The sequence below is a fragment of the Manis javanica genome, chromosome 1 (genome assembly GCF_040802235.1).
Source record: "Manis javanica isolate MJ-LG chromosome 1, MJ_LKY, whole genome shotgun sequence".
Classification (NCBI taxonomy): Eukaryota; Metazoa; Chordata; class Mammalia; order Pholidota; family Manidae; genus Manis; species Manis javanica.
The window spans coordinates 36,984,905-37,003,031 of record NC_133156.1 but is presented as its reverse complement, the minus strand read 5'-3'; the positions used below and the strand labels follow the sequence as shown (position 1 = coordinate 37,003,031).

Genomic DNA, 18,127 nt, shown 5'->3' with positions numbered 1-18,127 from the left:
TGTCTTTCTTCTTTTCATCTGTAAAACTCCTTAAGGCCAGAAGTCATGTTATGGAATCTTATGTTCCCCTCAAAACTGAAATGGCTCTTAGAATACAGGAGACACAGCAAAACTAACGCAGGAAAATATGAAGTCATTAAAGATTTAAAAGGAATTATGAGATCATCACATTTACACAGAAATGTAACTAATAAGCAAAAGTTCTTATAAATAGAGGACCCACTATGTACAAGCTTAGTATTTCATGGCTAAAGGATCAACTGGAATGAATGTTACCTTCCCAGAGGTATTCACACAGATCTTCCAGCTCATACCAAATTAAAAGCAACTGTGGCCAACATCTTAATTTTTCCCTTGCTAAATTACTGTGGAGATGAATTTTATCAACTTAATCCACCCAGCTTAAACTAATTCTTCATTAAAGCATAACTTTCTCCCACAGGGATACTTCTAAATCCACCAGATAGAAGCATGAACACCTCCAGTTTGTTTTAATTATTTTTCTTAAATGAGAAGCTGAGTACATTTTGCCAAGGATTAAATCACATCAGCTCTCACAAATTTGGTATTCTCGAACTAAATCCATGGTCTCGTGTTGCAATTCTTTTGCAGCTGGAGGAAAACTACTTCATGGCTCTAAGAGGAAATCACTGAAATGACCCAGGAAGGTGGCAAAGTGCTTAGGCAAGTCCACACCTCCGAAAATATCTGCTAAACACAATATTAGCATCCTAAAAGACTGTGGATTACATTTCTCCTTAAATCTCTAATAGGCTTTCAAATGAAAAAGAAATTATTTTGAAAAGTTAAAATACTCAAAAGAATGAGAAGACAAGCCACAGACTGAGAGAAAATATTTGCAAAAAAAAAAAGCATTTTTGATAAAGGGCAGTTAACCAAAATATATAAGGCACCCTTAAAACCCAACAATAGGAAAATGAACAACCCTATTTAAAACTGGGCCAAAGAACTGAAGAGACACCTCACCAAAGAATATGTATAGAATAGGCATATAAAAAGAAGCTCAACATCATATGGCATTAGAGAATTGCAAATTAAAACAATGAGATACCACTAGACATCTGTTAGAATGGCAAAAACTCCGAGCGCTAACACCACCAAATGCTGGTGAGGATGTGGAGCAAAGGGAACTCTCATTCATTACTGATGGGAATCTAAATGGTACAGTCACTGGAGAAGCAGTTTGGCAAATTTCTTGCAAAACTAAACATACTCTTACCATGCAGTCCAGTGATCACATTACCTGGTATTTACCTAGATGAGTTGAAAACTTACATTTACATAATAACCTATGCATCAAGTTTCCAGCAGCTTTATTTACAATTGCTAAAAATTTGGAAGCAACCAAGATGTCATTCAGTAGGTGAATGGATAAATAAACTTTGGTACATCCAAATAATGGGATATTTAGCACTAAAAGGAAATGAGCTGTCAAGTATAAAGACATGGAGGAACATTAAAGGCATATTACTAAGTGAAAGAAGGCAATCTGTAAAACAACACACACTATGACTCCGACTACATGACATTCTGAAAAGGCAAAAAACTGTGGAGACAGAAACAAGATCAGAGGTTTTTCAGGAGTTAGGGCGAAGGGAAGGATGAATAGGTACAGGGGATTTTTAGTGCAGAGAAACTTCTATATGATACTATACTGGTGGACACATGTCATTATACATTTGTCAAAACCCATAGAATGTACAACACCAAGAGTGAAACCTAATGTAAACAATGGACTTTGGATAATAGTGATGTTATTGGTGGGAAATTTCAATTTCACTGGAATTTCATTGATTCTAAGAAATGTACCACTCTGGTGGGGGATGTTGTACATGAGTAGGGCAAAGGATAAATAGGAACACTCCATACTGCCTTACTAATTCTGCTGTAAACTAAGACTGCTCTAAAAATAAAGTCTATTAAAAAGAGAAGTTCAAACACTTGTTATGTTTCATAACCTATGTTCATAACATATCCAAGTCCTTCTTTAAAGGTCGTTAATGTGTCTGCTTATTTTGAATCATGAAGCATTTTACAATATCCATCATCCTTTTGCAATTATCTATTAAAATGGATTTTTAAAGTGTCTACTCTTTGACTCAACAATTCCACCTTCAAGCTCCACCACTCAGGATTTGGGTATCTGCCAAAGGAATATTTTTACATATGCACAATAGACACAAAGGTGTCCACTGCAACATTGTTTACAATGTAAAAATTAAAACAACCAACATGTCATTCAACTGGAGAATAGCTAAATAAAGTGGTACATCAATACTATACAATTACATGGAATGAAATGAAGCTGTGTGAGATCTCATGACCAGATACACTGTATGATGAGAGAAAACTACAAAATAAAACATGTACTACGGCCTCATATTGGTAAGGAACCATTTACACTAAGTAGATTTATACAGCTGGATAGTTATCCATATTTATTAAATGAATTGAAAAAGTTTTAGAAGGATATACCCCTAAGTGATATTAGTTGTTTACCTCTGGAAAGAGGAGTAAAATTGGGAGGAAGGTATGCCAAAGTAGACCTTTATTTTAACTTCATTGTTAATGGCTTTTGTATAAGATATTCATGCACTATGAATTTAATTAAAAATAAAATTTAAATCCATTGTCCATTATAGTTCTATTTGTTTTGCTAGGGATACTTTAAATTCTGCACTGTTGAATGTACACCTAGTGTTCAGAATGAGACTTGAGACCAGATCTGAACTAAAACTTAATTTTTTTCTAGCTCTATTGAGTATAATTGACAAGTTATTTATATTTTAGGTGTACAACATGATTTTTTTGATATACATATAAATTGTGAGATGATTACCATAATCAAGCTAATTAACATATCCATACTTCATGTGGTTAACCATTTTGTGTGTAGGTAGTGAGAACTCTTCAGATCTACTCTCATAAAATTCCAAATACCCAGGAGAATATTATTAAGCAAAGTCTCCATGTTGTACATTAGATCTCCAGAACATCTTCAACTTACCTATTTGAAATTTTGTCCCCTTAGACCAACACCTTCACATTTTTCCCACCCCCAGCCTCTGGCAACCACCATCCTACTCTCCGCTTCTACGAATTCAGCTTTTTAAGATTCCACTCATAAGTGCTATTATGCAGTATTTGTCTTTCTGTGTCTGACTTATTTTGCTTAGCATAATGTCCTACATGAGCTATAACTTTAAAGCAGCAACAGAAAAATGGAAAAACTGGGTTGGGAGGAAAGCACTCTTATTAAAATACTAAAAAATTTAATAACTACAATGGGAACACTGACCTCTAATAAAGCATATGTCTCCTCATTGAATTATTACCACTTTTACATGTGTGATCAAGCATGAAAATTTGCTTCTAATTTACTTTACAAGACCTCTCCATATCCTTTTCCCTAAACTACACAGTGTGTTATTGAAGCAATAAAATAAATCAGATTCCACATAATTTAGCAATTTAGGCACACCTAAAGAACCAGCCCAAAAAAGAAAATCCTGAGAGTGGTGGTAAGAGAAATAGTCTTCATACCCCTGAGACTCAACATACACATCACACCCAAAAAAAGCAATCCTTCCTTTTTTTTTTTTTGAAAACTCAGAAACAAGGTTTGGAGTGTATTTTCCATCAAAATTACTGAAATGCCCCCATTAACCACATTACAAAAGCAGACATTCTGGAATATTTATTTTAGTGTGAGCTTTCAATATGATTTGATGGGCATCTACTTTAAGATTTCAGCTGATAATATTAGAATCCTTGTAGGCAGATGATACTGGGGTAAGGACAACCCCCTTGGAATCATGCTGTTTGATTATTGTTTGGTCACCAATCTAGATTAAACAGCATAAGTAGAATTAGAACAGGATTTGAACATGCCTGGAGTCCCTCCTAGGCTCACCCTTCCAGATTCCTTTCTGAGGGCATTTATAATGCCATTTATACTAAAATCATTTTGTATCGACTCAGAGTAGGGACTCAAAGAATCAAGTGCATCTAAAGACATGAGCTTTGAAGGATCTGATCGTACAACAATCAGTTCAATGATGGTCTTTGAAGCTTTGGAAAAAAATAACTGAGGAGGGAGATTACTACTGTCATCTAGTGGACAGAGACCAAGAATGTTGCTAAATATCTCATGATGCACAGAAGAGTCCCTCATGGAAGGAATTATTGGGTCCAAAATGTCACAGTGCCCAGGTTCAGAAATACTATTTCCAGTTAATATTTATGTAATTTTTCTTTCCACTGTAGAAGTAAATGTCTTCAAGGAGGTGTCCATGTCTTCACCGTTGCCTCTTTACCTGCCACTCACAGTATACCTCCCACACCAATCTGGACCCTGCTCCCCTCGTCCCAACAAAACCACTCGCACTGAAGTTACCAGTGAGCTCTTAACCACCCAATTCCATAAATACGTATCCCATTCCACCACTTCCTGGAAAAAGTCTCTCCTCTTGCTCCAGAGCCCTGAACTCTACTGGTTTCCCGCGCCTCTTCTTCCTTCCTCATTTGTTAATGTCACCGTCTTTACGTGGCTGTTACATGTTAGAGTGCCAAGATGCAATTAGGCCCACTCTTAACTTTTCTCAGCGTGACTGAATTAGTTTCCTAGCGCTGCTGTAACAAATTACCACAAACTTAGTGGCTTACAACAACACACATTTATTATCATACAACTCTGGAGATCAGAATTCCAAAATGGGTCTCACTGGACTAAAATCAAAGTTCCGGCAGGGCTATGTTCCTTTCTGGAGACCCAAGGGAAAAAAATCTGTTTTCTTGTTTTTTCCATCTTCTAGAACTGCCGCTATTCCCTGACTAGAGGCTCCTTTCACCTTAAAAGCCAGCAATGACTGGTCAAGGAATTTTTACATCGTATCACTCTGATACTGACTCTTCTTCTACTCTTCCACATTTAAGGACACTTTGGATTACACTGGGACAACCCGGATAAGCCAGGATTGTCTCCCGATTGTACAGTCCGCAAATAACAGCCTTCATTCCGTTTGTTCTCTTAACTCCCCTTTGCCATGTGAGATAACATATTCACAGATTCTGGAAATTAGGATAGAGACTTCTTTGGAAGACCATTATTCTATTTACCACAGTATCTTATCTTCAATTACCATACATTTCTACACAAATGATTCCCGATTTTATATTATACATCTCTGGTCTATTCTTCTAAATTCTAGATCCGCACACTCAAGTGTTCAAGAGAAAACCCCATCCTCAAACCAAACACATAACTTTCTCTCCCAAAGATGGTCCTTTGCCAGTGTGCCCAGGTTCAGTGAATGTCATCATGACCCACTCAGTTAGATAGGTGAGGTGGGCGGTGTTCGTTATCCAACTTTCAAATATATTGCTAATTAATGTGGGTGTAGGTTATCTTTAACAGCTCCTTCTTCAATCCACTACCAAGTCCTATTACTTACTAAGTATCTCCTGAATTCATCCATGGCTTACCATCCCCACCCACCTTCCCATTACTCTAATTCAACAGAACTTCACCTCATCAAATCTATTGGAAGTACCTCCTATCTAGTCCACCCTCACCTGCTTTGACCCTTCCAATCCCCATTCTTTATATGACAGTATGATATTTTTGGAAATAAAATCTTACCAAGTCATCCTCCTGCTTAAATTCTTTAATGGCTCCCTGCTTTTCTAGGGGTGAAAAGTGAAACACTTGAATATGGCCTACAAGCTTCTGTGAGTCTGGCCCCTGTACACATCTACAGCCTGGTATGGTCACAGACCACATTGCCCTTCTCCCAGCCCGAGAAAGCACCCACCTGTCTCTCATCACAGGACCTGGACATACACTGTTATCTCCTCAGAATGTTCACTTCTCTTTCACATATTTAACTTCTACTCATCTCCACCTCACAACTTAACCGTCACCTCCTCAGGAAAGCCTCCCCTACCTCCCACGCTTGAGCTTTATAGAGCCATGTCCCTCTTTTTTGTACCACTTAGCATAGTTGAAATTTCACATTTCTTTGTGAGATTATTTAATTCCACATTTCATTGTGTGTCCCAGGAGAACAGGACATTGTGCTCACCACTAAATTCCAAGTGCTTAGCCCAGGTCTTGGCATGGTGTTGGCACTTAATTACTACTTGTAAGGTGATAAGTAAGGAACTGAATCCATAGGGTATCTATGAGTATACATAGTCATAGGAATGATCAGTGAGTCATCTTGCTATTTATTCATTCAACGAAGTTTTACTGAATGTTCCTTTGTTTCAAATACAAGCAAGCTATTTTATTTTATTTACTAGTTAGCATCTCCAATTGTATGAACAAAAGTCTAATGATGATATTGTAAGGCCAAGAAGAAAGGAAAATGCTCTTTTGGCATCCTTTGATTTCTCCTCTAGATACTATTTTCTTCCCCTGAGATAAATCTGAACTGTACAGGAATGTAGCTTAACTCTATCCTCAGCATCATTGGCAACAATTCTCAGAGGTGCCAATGGCAGTTGTGGACACTCACTGGAAATGACAGCAGATTTCAACATGGAATTGACTTGCATGATGTTTTTCTAATGCTTAAGGAGTTTGGTCATGTGTCAGAAATGCTCATGTTAAATGATCTATTAGGTGCCATGATCTCCAGAAAGGTCATTTGTCACGTTGTAGGCCAGAAGTGTCACCTCTGTTTAATGTTATATGAAGCCAAACTCCTAAACTAACTAGAGAGAAATTGGCATCTGTCACACTCACTGATCAAAAGCTGAGGGTCTCAGTTCACACCCAGGATTGAGCAAAGGAAAGCTCCCCACTTTAACCAGTGCATAAAATGAATGTAAAACAGTTAAAGATTCTATGACTTAATGGCAATTGAATTGTAATAGTTACAGTATTATTGGCTTAAAGTAATCTTATAATAAATATAAAGTAATATCAATAATGAGCATTGTTATGACTGAGAGCAGTGAAAACCCCTTCTTATTTGGCAGGGTGGGGGGGTGGTTTACAGAATGAAAACTTTTGGGAGGAGTAAGTGAAAATATTAAACTCAGTTTGCCAAGTGAGAAAGGGTTTAACTATGAAGAAGTCCAAGAATTCATTTGCAGGTATGATTGCATGATATCTGTGAGGATCTCAGATGATCCCTAAATTGGCTGAAGATAACATCGTGCACAGCAAGATGTAGTTTGAAAGAAAAGTCACAACATCAATTAAATAGAAATCAATTTTAGTGAAATGCCCCTGAAGAGGGAGGCTATAAGCTCTTCAGAAGCATACCCAAATAGTTATCACGAGGCTGACCAACAATGGCAATGAAAAGAATTAGTCATGGAGAAAATAATATAATTTCATTATTTGTGCTATAAGTATGTACATACATTATATTTGATATATTTTGATATGACAAAAGGGTTTACTCCAAGCCTTTGTCCCAAGACACTTAAAAGTAAAAGAGAAAATGTGTGTTTAAGCTGATACTCTATCATTGATTTGTAAAATCTTTATGTTTCCCTTTTTGTGTGTTTTCCTTTATTATACATAGTCCAAGTAATTTACCAATAATCTTAAAGGCTGTTAAGAAAATTTCTATAGCTCACATAAATAAATGCATCCCTTGGAGAACTCACAATGTAGATTTTTAAACAGACTGGCATCTTGCAGACTCAAATTCTCTTCCCCTTTAGACAAGTACTTGGAAAGACAAAGCAGTTGAGTTATTTCAGAAATAACTCAAGACACACACTTGTTGCAAGAGCAGGCTGGACTACAGTCTCCACACTTAGAGTTCTGTACCTGCTCAATATATCATGATGCCTCCCACAGTACTAAATCCTTTTAGACATGATTAGTCTTTATGGTATTTTGTTCAAGCAACATGACTGCCTCCTTCCATTTAAAAGAGACATTAAAAGACCCAAAGAGCACAAACCATTAAAAAGAAGTGATAAATTGACAAAATTATAACACAGAAGCTTGGCACCAAAAAGGATACCATTAGCAAAATAAAATACAACCTAAGATAAGAAGGCATTACTATTGGACATAACAGAGAAAGGACTAGTTTCTAGAATACATCAAAAACTCCTAAAATTAAAAAAGACGATGGACACACAAAAAAATGGACAAAGTATGAAGAAGCAATTCATAGACCGAGAAGCCCAAATGGACAATAGATGAATGAAAAGATTTCAACCACACAAAAACTAGGAAGATATAAATTAAAACAACAATGAGACAACAGCAAATTGACAGAAAAAGTTCAAGTTGGACAATACCAAGTACTGGGGTGATATTGCACATCTATGGGGACTGTCACAGATAAGAATTTAAATTGATAAGAATTTAAATTGGTACACTGACTCAGGACAACCACTGACAGTATCTAGTCAAGTTGAACCTGCTCATACTCTACAACCCAGCATCTTTCTCCTGGATCAGTGGTTCTCGACAAGGAGAGGAGCAGTCTACTGCAATGGGTATGTTTGACAATGCCTAGAGACGTTTTTGGTTGCCACATCTGGAGTTGCAGGGGCAAGTGAGGGGGGAGAATACTACTGCAATCTCGTGGGTAGAGACCAGGGATAAAGGTAAATATCCTGCAAGGCACAGGTCATCCCTACCTCCGCAAACAATAATCTGGCTCAAAATGTCAACAGTGCTGAGGTAGGAAAACTGTAGCGGGTTGATTGGTGGCCGCCAAAAGATTTCTCTACCTGGAACCTGTGAATGAAACCTTATTTGGGAAAAGGGTCTTTGCATATGTAATTCATTTAAGGATCTCAAAATGAGATCATCCTGAATTATCCAGGTGGGCCCCAAATCCAAAGATTAGTGTGCTTATAAGAAGAGAAGACACAGACAAGAAGAGAGACAGAAAGGAGGCCATATGAAGACAGGCAAGATTGAAGTGAGCAACCACAGACCGAGGAGTGCCAATGCCACCAGAAGCTGGAAGAGGAAAGAAATGGAATCTCCCCTAGAGAAAGTGACTGACACCTTGGTTTTGGGTTTCTGCCTTGCAGAACTCATACAGAAAAAATTTCTGTTGTTTTAAGCCACCCAGGGTGTGGTAATTTGTTCTGGCAGCCTGAAGAAACAAATATACAGACCTAGACATATATTCAAGTGAACACCTGAATATGTATGGGAGGAGGAAGGTACAAGACTGATTGCTGAAATTCATGATAGCGAAATAATTTGAAACAACCTGACTTTTTATCAAGAGGAAAATTGAAAAATGTACTGAAGTACATTCACTTAATGCTCTACAGCAGTAAAAATGAACAAATCAGAGCTGCATGTATAAGCATATATTAATTTCAAAAATACAATATGAAGAGAATAAAAGTGAACTCAAAAGGATAGATAAAGAATGATACATTTATATAAAGTTTTAAAATCTGTAAAGCAACATTCTGTGATATTTATGGATATCTAAATCCGTGGCAAAAGAATAATAATGTGAGTGATAAACACTGAACCCACAATAGTAATTACTCCTGTTAGGGAAGGGATGCGGAGGAAAGGGGGGCAGAGTGCATAAGAAGGTTCCATTTGCATCTGAAATAACATGATGTATTTAGTTAAAATAAACAGATCTGAGGGAGATTTGTCATGATATTAAGATCTGATAAAGCTGAGTATTTGACATATTGTAATAGTTTCCATTCTTGTCTATTTTAAATATGTGTGATAAAATTAACTCTTCCATGTTTTTAAAACATGGAAATATATGCATGTAAAATAAAGCAGAAATGTGTTTGCAAATACCAGGGGAGGTACGAATAGAGAGTGAAATTATGAGGAAACAGGACGTAGATGGGGCATTCCATTCAACACAGAGATGGAGCCCTGCTGTGCAATGCCCTCACAGCACAGACGCTTCTGTTTTTAGTGTTTCCTTTAGGGATTCTCCCTCCTTTTTTCCCCAGCTCTCTCTCTTCTGGTTCTTCTGTTATTTGACTTCAGTTGAAGCCACTCTTATGTGACCTCCTCTTTAGCTCTTCCTTTTTAACTCCAGTTTGAGACTGAACCTGTGATAGTTCTAAAAGAGAAGACAAAATGAGGACGGAGAAACCTCAATGTTTGTTGTTTTGATTATCAGCAGCCAACCTGCATCAGTGAGTTATACTGTACTAGCCAAACTTCCAGATCTGGAGGAATTTCAGCCATGATATTTTCCAAGGGTCCTCCAAGCATAACAAGAGAACTGTCATATCAGTGGCCCTGGGCCCTGGCTCCGGGGTTCTAGGAAAGCAAGACCAGCTGAGCAACATGAACAGATTTTGTGGGGCTGGTACAGCTTGTGATTATATACAAAGTCCAAGTCCAGTTTGTGATTATGAACTCAGTCAAAGCATACCAAAAGAAAAGTTAGGGAGGATATGTAACCAGAAAAATAAAAATAAAAAACTATACTACTGGTATGTGGGGAAGACTGGCAGTTTAGAAACATTTTGGGAAGCTGAAATATCCAGATTGCCTGAGAGCCTAAAATACCGAGCCAACTGCTCACCTCTTCCTGTCACCTTGTCTCTCATGGCAGAGACTGGACTTTGGTAACTGAATGAAGGACTTAAAATAATTAGGGAGACAGCACTCTAACATCTGTTCTTTTGGCCATAACAATGGTTATAAAAGGAACCCCTTTACTCATGAATTTTATATGAGATGAGGCACCTTTAAATGTAGGATGGTAACACAGCACTATTCTTTAAAAAGAAGAAAAATCAATCTGTGTATCCATTTCTGCCACTCCTTATCTTTCTCTCTCTACTATACATAATCTGTTCCAATACTGCACATTAGGAACTCATACCATTATTCTTGCTGACCCTGATGCTAACTCCAAAATTTCTGGACAAGTGCCATCTTTGCTCTTTGCATATAATCTATTCTTTTTCCAAGACATGCTCACTAGGATATTGTTGAGTAAATGGCGTTTTCAACCAGAATTTCTCACCTGGCCTTAATAGTGATATGCATATAAGGTCCTATTTGCACATCAATGGGCTGTTTACTACAGCAGAGCCATTGGTCCCATCCAGTGTAAGAGGTGAGAAATGGCCGTTCTCTCCTCCCCACCATTCCTGGTACACAATCAGTCAGGTGCCCACCAGTCACCAGGGACCCACGCACAGATTTCCTCCTGGAGGAAGTGGGGTGCAGGCAGAGAGCATACTGCAGGCAGAGGAACGGAGCTTGGGGAGCAGAGCCGAGTGAGCAGGGCAGAGAGTGCCGGCTGGAGAGAAAGACTGAGCCATGAGAAATTAGAAAATTCTTTCCCTGACCTCACACTCTTGTTTTTCCATTGTCTTATCGAATTCATGGAGAACTTGCTCTGGGCAGAGAACGGCCTTCTTCCTGGAGCCACAGGTATAAATGAAATATTGATTTATGCAATTACTGTTTATTGTGTACTTACCTCACTAGATTGGAAGCTCCATGAGGGAAGGGATAATGACTGCCTGTTCACCACTGTACGGTAGTGCCTAACAAAGAGTTGGTCCCATTGTGCTTGTTAATGGACAGCATTACGTTCCCCTCAAGTTCATATGTTAAAACTCTAACCCCCAGCATGACTGCATTTGGAGATAGGGTCTTTGAGGGGGTCATTACAGTTAAAGCCTTAAGTGGGGACCCTGATCTGACAGGCTGGTGTCTTACAAGGAAAGGAAGAGACGTGGAACTCACAGTCTCCGGGCGCATGCACAGAATAGAGGTCATGGGGGCACACAGCAGGAATGCGGCTGTCTACTAGCCAGGAAAAAACATGCCTTACCAGAAACTAACCTTGATACCCCAAAAACTGAGAAAATAAATTTCTGTTATTTAAGTCACCTGGTCTGTGGTGATTCTGTTATGGTAACCTGAGATAATACGTTGCTCAAGAAATTCTTGCAAGATAAATGTGTTTTGATGATAGTGATGATTATCATGATAAATCACAGGTTGATAGAACCTAAACACTAAGTGTGGAAAGGTATGACCCATTGAACCACTTTTAAATAACTCAAACTTAATTCTTCCTAAATACACAAAAATAATTCTTACCCACAGATCAAAGATATTTAAATTACACTTAGCAAGAACAGAGACAGAAAACAAATTTCATTCTTCATTGGGTTATTTTTGTAATTAAGTGGAAGTATTCAGTCTTTTAAAATATACTTGACCTTCTTAATCCATTTTGGTAATGCCCATGACTATTAAATAACAATTCAAAATGTTCATGCAATCCAACAACTGTTGAGTAAGTCTATGTCCAAAGTACCTTGATTGCTGAGGTCTTTATTCACTTGAACATGCAATTGAAGAAATAATTGACATTCCTTTAGGACTTAAGTCATTTCTTCTTGTCCAAATATATATGTATTCATCAATATTATGTTTCTCTTATCTTCCTTCCAGTACCCTATTCATTTGCATCATTGCACTTACCACACATATAAATTACAGATTTCTGTATTTTTTCATCTGAATCTCTCACTGAACATTAAGTTCCATGAAGAAGGAAATTAGGTCCGATTTTATCCCGCCACATTATTCTCTGTGCTTAGTGCCATGCCTACCATGCCCACCCTGTAATAGGCACTCAATAAATACTTGTTGGACAAATAAATTTTAGTAGAATAAATTTTTTACCCTTCCACAAAATTAAGCCCTTGCCTTCATTGTAATATATAAAACCAACCCAGTAAGTTCAGATACTTCCGAAGTACCACTTTGGAATTATCTGCACACCCTGGGAAGTCTGTGCTGCAACCACAGGTAACACCAAAACATTTTTTCTTGCCAGCACTGAATGAATCCATCAAGGAGAAGGAATGCTGCCAATGGCTTCCAAACATTCTCCTGGGTGATAGGCAAAAAAGAACGAAACGGGCCTTGCCAAGTGGACCAGTCATTGTCTCTGAATCAGCACTCAACATAGATGATTTAGCACCCAGGAACTGTTCTCCAAAAGTCTAGAAAACAAATGCACTTTCTTGATGAATGTGAATATGTTTGCTTTTGCTGTTCGTTCTGACTCACAGTGACTGATGTATGGTGCTATGGGTCATAATGAAAACTTACAAAATTTTAATTATTGGTACCTATAATGAGCTCCCCTTAGCTAAGACCCCTGAAATTGTATCTGAGCAGAGATATTTCCAACAAGCTCAGATGACTTAGGTCATTACCCAGTCACTTATATTTCTGGAAATTTCCTTGAACAATAAGCTGGGAGTGTTTCACAGTCTGTAAAATCAAGTCTATCAGAAAACACATTGTGAAAAAGCAAAAGCTCATGACATAAATCTTTATGTTGGTTTAAAGTTTAATAACTCTTCTACATTCTCATCTTCTAGCCATTTACTCTGTGTATATAGGGAAGTGCATTATACTCAATGGACCTACTAATCAATAAGGAATAAATTGGGGAGGTGCATTAAGCCATTTAGACCATTAGGATACCATTTAGTTCATTACAGAAGGTCATTTACTTACAGCAAGGAGCCAAGGGCCCTCTCAAAAATGAGCCATTTAATCCCAGTTCACCCACATGATCCTGCCAACACGCTTTTTCCTAGTTTAATTTCCTCTATAGGTTTTCTTTTATTTGTCCTATTCTACTTCTCCCATTTTATAGTCACGTTGTCTAATTTAAAGTTAATTAAAACTTTCAATTACAAAAAAAAATAGTTCTGGAGACCTCCTAGGAAACACTTCATTAATGAGAACTACTTGATAAGCAAAATATCTTGCTGTGCAGACCAGATCCTCGGTCGGGGCTTCAAAGATCCAACATGAACTTTCCAAAGCCCAGCACAGGTTGGCCAATGAGGACTAAATGTCTCGAGGCTGGAGAGTATGGAGTCTAAGACCATACAGCTTTGGCTTAAGGTGCAGGGGAGTATTGTGTTCACCTGACAACCAGGAGTGACTCAGGAATGAACCATGATCCAAATGAAAGCAAATAAGGCCCAACCAATGAAAGGAATTTTCTCTGAAACTACTAGAAAAGGTGTGTAGCTATTCTGTGATTTTCAAGCTGTTCACATGTAATTATGGAGTTTCTAGAAGCCTTGGAAGCCAACAAAGAGAAAAGCAGAGCACAAAAATCTAAGAAACAAATTTTTGAAAATATTAAACACTTGATTCAGCTGTGTCTGAAGCAAGTACATGACTACATGACGACTGTACTTTCCAGATACACAGGCAAAAAAAGGGGGGGCCTATTCCCATCCATTTTTTTTTTTTTGCTCACAGACCTCCTGTATCAGAATCTGCATTTTCAACAAGACCTCCTCCATGGTTTGTATGCCATTAAACTTTCAGTAGCACTGGCTTTAGCCTTTTGAATTGCATCCCATTACTTATAGCTGAAATATTCTTAATAAATGTAAGTAAGTGCTATTATTATCTCTCTTTTTACAAAACAAGATACTAAAGATTAGAGAAATTCAGTTATTCTAAATCATGCAAATGGTAAATGGTGGACCCGGTCTCAAAATAGCCTGCTTGGCTCCAAAATACATGTCCTTAAGTACTGGACCCCACTACACTGACTGACTCTGATTGACTGTTATCAGGTGAGCCCAAAATCTGATGGGAGAGGTGAGAAGGCTGGAGACTCCAAGAAGAGGAGTTTCTTTGCCCATGGTGCCAACCATCAACCACCTAACAGTGAGATAACTGCATGCACGTCCCCTGGGCCTCGGCCATGACACTGTCCCGTAGTCCTGACCTTTCCCGACAGAGCTCCTGGACTCACACCCCTGACACCTCTCCTCCCTGTTACAATCCTCCAGAAGCCTCCTTGTGTGTCTACAAGTCCTGGCGGTGCTGAATGAATGATGATATGCTCAATACATCTTAGTGCAACACTACCAACATATCATTTCTGGGCCAGAGATTTTCATCAAGGACGGCCCCACTGCAAGGAGGAGCACCATAACGATGACGATGATGATGATGTCACAACTATCTCTCAGGCACCAGCTCATACTAACCCTATAATGCTGTTAATCCACTGTGTCCATGTGGTTCTACTGAATGTAATTGGAGAACCATAGACATGAGAATTACTTGTGTTTATTGAAAACATAAATTTCTGATACATACCCCACAGAGACTGGGATTGGGATCTTTCAGAATGAGGTCCATTAAACTCCCTCTTAATACACCTTAAAATTTGAAAGGCTTTTCACAGACTATCTCAAAACCACTTTCACTTGTTATGTTCTCTCTGTTCATATCCTTAAAGTGGTTTCTGAAAGGGGTATCTCCCCTCATTTTAGCTCCTTGAACCCATTTACATCTCAAGGTAGTATCCTAAGAAACTGGGAAGAAAGTGAACTGAGGGCTTTTCACACACAAGTGTGTGACTATATTCATAGTTAAAGTATTCTTTAACTTTTTATTTTGAAATAATTATAGATGCACAGGAAATCGCAAAGAAGTGTCAGGAAGGACCAGTGTACCTTTCATTCAATCTATCCCCATGTTAATATCTTGTCTTCCTATAGTATAATATCAAAACCAGGTAATTAACCTTCTTCAGGTACATGCATTCATCTCTTTGTGTGCAGCATTCTGCACAATCGTGTCACATGTGGAGCTTGGTGTAACTACCACTATAATCAAGATCTAATTGCCACAAAGATCTCCTGGGTTGCCCCTTTGTAGCCACAGTCCCTCTCATCCTTCACTCTTGGCCAGCACTTCAGCTGTGTCTGAAGTTCTCTGTCTCTATAATTTTGCTATTTTAAGAATGTTATATAAAGAGACTCATACAGTACACATGGCCTTTTGTAAGTGGCTTTTTCACTCAGTGGAATTCCCTTGAGGTTCATCCAAGGCATGTTGAATGCTGTGACTATCAATAGTTCGTTTTGGAGAAGTACTTCATGGTAGAGATAAGCCACAGTTTGTTTAACCATCACTTACCAAAGGCATTTGGGTCGTTTTCAGATTTTGGCTGAATAAAGCTCCTATGAACCTTCATGTACAATTTCCTTGTAAACACGGTTTTAATTTCTCTGGGACAAATGTTCACAAGTATAATTGCTGAATCATATGGTAAGTTCATTTTTAGTTTGAAGGGAAAGTGCCAAACTGTTTATAGAGTGACTGCACCATACATTCCCAACAGCAGTGTGTGAGTAACCTAGTTCCTCCACTCCCCTGCCAGCATTTGGTGTAATCACAGTTGTGTCATCTGCAAAAAATGAGTTTCATTTTTTTCCTTTCCATCTATATGTTTTTTTCCCTTGCCTTATTTCACTCATGTTCAAGTAACTTACAGGAAAGTAAGAAAAGAGTAACAGAGGAATAAGAAACAGACAACAAAATGAATAGTAAGCCCTAAGGTATCAATAATTACTTTAACTGGAACTGATCTAACTGTACCAATTGAAAGATAGCTATTGCCTACATGGATAAAAAAAATCAAGACCCAATTATATTGTTTATAAGAAATTCACTTCAAACATAAGGACATAGGTAGGTTGAAAACAAGAGAATGGAAAAAAGTCATCACGGAAACACTGATTTTACTTTTAAACAAAAGCAGGAATGTCTATATTAACATAAGACAAAGTAGGCTTCAGGGCATAGGAAAGTACAGGAGCTAGGGAGGGACATTACATAATGATTGAAAGGTTAATCCACTGAGATGACATAGCAATGTTAAATGTAGATGCACCAAATGACAGAGTTGCAAAAAATATGAAGTAAAAACTGAGAGAGCTCAAAGAAGAAATAAGTAAATTCATAATAATAGTTGGTGGCTTTTGCATCCTATTCCAGCAATAGAAATATTAGACAAATTCAGCAAGGATATAGATGAACTTAACACCTACAGGACCTGACATATATAAAACATTCCTCCCAACAATAGACTCAATATTCTTTTCAAATGCTCATGGAATATCCTCCAGCACAGACCATATCCTGGGTCGTAAAACAAATCTTAGCAAATTTAAAAGAATTTCAATCATATAAAGTATGTTCTCTGACCATAAAGGAATCAAACTAGAAATTAGGAATAGGAAAAGCTTGAAACATGTGAAAATTAAGGATCTTTTAAAACCTCCCCCTATATCTCTCTTCTTTCACATCACCTCAGTAGATTGTCAATAATATAAAACTGTCCTGTCCACCATTTACACATATATTTTTCTTGCAAGATCTGAGGAAAACAAAATAAGTAAAAGCACCAAAAAGTGAACTTACAGTTCCAACCTGAAAGCCTTTTTCTTACACTCCCATTTTATAGAAAGTGGAGGTTACTGATGAACCCCCAAAGCTGTAGCCTCTGCCTGAGCTATGCCTGCAGACTCATCAGTGATTTAGGATTTTCAACTAATTCGGTTGAGATTTCCGGCATCAAAGGTACACCTGCCCTTCTCTTCAGCTGCCTATGTCCTTCTGACAACACAGAAGCTTAGGTACACCAGCAAGGGAGGAATGGGTCCATCGGGCAACCATGGGAAGATCAGTAATCAGGTGTAATTTCAGTAGGAAATTGCATTCTTTTCCTTTTCAGAGCTGGAAAATAATGCATGAATCCAGCAGAAATGGTTCACTCTTGCTGCTTGAAGGACTGGGCTGTTCCATTCGAAGAAAAGGGCCTCTGAGTGACTTTAATTGAAAACGCTGATGGACAGCAATGCCCTTTTCACTTGGATCTCAGAGCCAAAGGAAAGAAGTTACTGAAAACAAGACTGGTGTTTACAGAGGTGAGACTGACAACGGCAGAGCAGGTGGGGCTTGAATCGTTTCTTATTGCCTGTACTGAAATGGTTTAGATGCAAAGAAAATGCATTGCACTTGCAAAGTGCAGAGCGCCCACTTTGTTTGCAAATACAGATGGTGCCTCTAACCTTAGCTTCTTTAATCAATCTTATGTTCCATCGGCTTCTCATGGAAGGCAGCTACCTGCTTTGAGCTAGCAGTTATGTTTTGATGGAAAAACAAGTGGTATTCTGCTGCTTAAACCCATTCTGTGGCTCCCTGGTACCTTTGAAATGAAGTTGAATTCCTTACTGAGGCTTGCAGACAATCCCTCATGGACCACCCACACCTCTTATGAACCTTTGGCTTCATCTCTTACCAACCGTCTAT

At 38.2% G+C, this 18,127-nt stretch overlaps 1 long non-coding RNA gene across 1 annotated transcript in view; it reads left to right on the top strand.

The window, feature by feature from the left end:
* Positions 1-17,820, top strand: part of LOC140847772 (uncharacterized) — a 38,436-nt gene extending 20,616 nt beyond the window's left edge. Inside the window, exon 3 of the long non-coding RNA XR_012127937.1 lies at positions 17,550-17,820. This is a non-coding gene — a long non-coding RNA (uncharacterized lncRNA). The remainder of the gene's footprint in view (positions 1-17,549) is intronic.
* The last annotated feature ends 307 nt before the right edge of the window (positions 17,821-18,127 follow it).